Consider the following 2,500-nt stretch of genomic DNA (forward strand, 5'->3'; position numbering starts at 1 on the left):
TCTTCTCCCCTTCACTCCCTCCCACCCTCCATCCTCCATTCACTCCCTCCCTCCATTACCCCCCTCCATTACAACTTCTCTTCCCCACTTCACTCCCTCCCAACCCATTCACTCCCCCCCACCCCCCCCCCCCCCCCCATTACCCCTTCCACCTACATCCAACAATGAAATTCCTCAACAGATTTCACGGACAACGTCGGACAATAGACGAGTAACTCGCCGCCTGCTCGAGGATCTCGCCGCCTGCAGATAAAGCACGTGGGAGGACGCATTCGGGCCGGTATAGTAGTGGGAATCGCTGACGGGGCGAGAAGACGTACGCACGCACGCACGCACTCATGCACCTCACACCCGCACTCAAGCACTCATGCACTCACACCCGCATTCAAGCACTCATGCACTCACACCCGCACTCAAGCACTCATGCACTCACACCCGCATTCAAGCACTCATGCACTCACACCCGCACTCAAGCACTCATGCACTCACACCCGCACGCACGCACTCATGCACTCACACCCGCATTCAAGCACTCATGCACTCACACCCGCACTCAAGCACTCATGCACTCACACCCGCACGCACGCACTCATGCACTCACACCCGCACGCACGCACTCATGCACTCACACCCGCACTCAAGCACTCATGTACTCACACCCGCACGCACGCACTCATGCACTCACACCCGCACGCACGCACTCATGCACCTCACACCCGCACTCAAGCACTCATGCACCTCACACCCGCACTCGAGCACCCATTCGCGCACTCACTCGTTCCTGAGATTTCCGAGACCAACAGGTTCTTCTGTTTCACTGTCTTTCTTTCTTTCTCTCATGCACATACGGAAAGACACACATACAGGGATATACATACATATATATATATATATATATATATATATATATATATATATATATATATGTATATATTTATATATATATATATATATATATATATATATATATATATATATATATATACACACATATGTATTTATACACACACATATATATTTATACACACACACACACACACACACATATATATATATATATATATATATATGTATATGAATATATATATATATATATATATATACATATATACATACATATATATATATATACGTACATATATATATACACACACACACACACACGTGTGTGTGTGTGTGTACGTGTATATATATATATATATATATATATATATATATATATATATATATATATATATATATATATATATATGTGTGTGTGTGTGTGTGTGCATATGCACTGCTTCGTACATACTCGTATATGCATACACCTCCCCGTATATACAGACATCCAGGCACGCATGTTCCGCGCGGGGAAAAGTGTCTTCCTCCTAATCCGGCGCGAAGAAGCTCCCGGCGTGTCTGTGTGACGGCCAAGCTCCCTCTCTAATATTCATGAGAAATTTGATGATAAACAAGGCGAGAGAGCGCAGGTGGCAGCCATCGTGCTCACAGCTGCCGCCACCAGTCACTTGGTTGATCTTTCTCTCCCTCTTTCCCTTGCGCTCTCGCTCTCTCTGTCTGTCTGTCTGCCTATGGTTATCTTTCTGTTTTTGTGTGTCTCTTTATCTCTCCCTCTCTGTTTGTTTGTTTGTTTGTTTCAGTTTTGTCTGTTTGTCTGTTTGTCTGTCTCTCTCTCTCTCTCTCTCTCCCCTTCTCTCTCTCTCTCTCTCTCTCTCTCTCTCTCTCTCTCTCTCTCTCTTTCTCTCTCTCTCTCTTCTTCTGTTTCTCTGTGTGTCTGTCTGCCTGTCTCTGCTTTTCTTTCTGTTTCTCCATTTCTCTCTCCGTCGCTCCCCTCTTTTTATCACACCTCATATACTTTCGTTTACTTATGCTCCGAAAATGTCAATGCCCCTCATTTGTCTATGTTGTTCATCTATTTATATCTCCACCTGTTTAATTTTACCCCCTATTTTCATCTTTCTCTGTCTCTCTTTATCTTATAAACATTTCTCTTTTTGTGTCTACTTCACTTCCGGTGATTCTCAGATTTCTCTAACTTTTTTTTTTTGTTGTCTTGTTTTTACTCTCCACTGTTCATCCGTTTAATTTCCTTTCAGCTTCATTTATCATGTGTATCATTCGCATTTCTCATTTCATCGTATAACTAATATTTTGGATATATCATATTTCCAGTAATTAAATTTCATATTTGTTCATCCTTACAATATTTTTATTTTCATATCTCCCACATCACACACACACACACACACAAACACACACACACACACACACATACACATCACACACATCACACACATCACACACACACTTGTGTATGTATATATATATATATATATTTTTTTTTTTTTTTTTTTTTTTTTTTATTGCACATTATACCTATTTATTCTTCCATATTCTCCTTTATTTCCACATTTATCTCCCTTACCCTTTCCCGAGCAACATCTGACCATTACATAAGTCAAAAGTGAAAGAAGCAAATAACAGGAAATAACACATT

This window comes from Penaeus chinensis, chromosome 25, assembly GCF_019202785.1.
Source record: "Penaeus chinensis breed Huanghai No. 1 chromosome 25, ASM1920278v2, whole genome shotgun sequence".
In the NCBI taxonomy this organism is placed as follows: domain Eukaryota; kingdom Metazoa; phylum Arthropoda; class Malacostraca; order Decapoda; family Penaeidae; genus Penaeus; species Penaeus chinensis.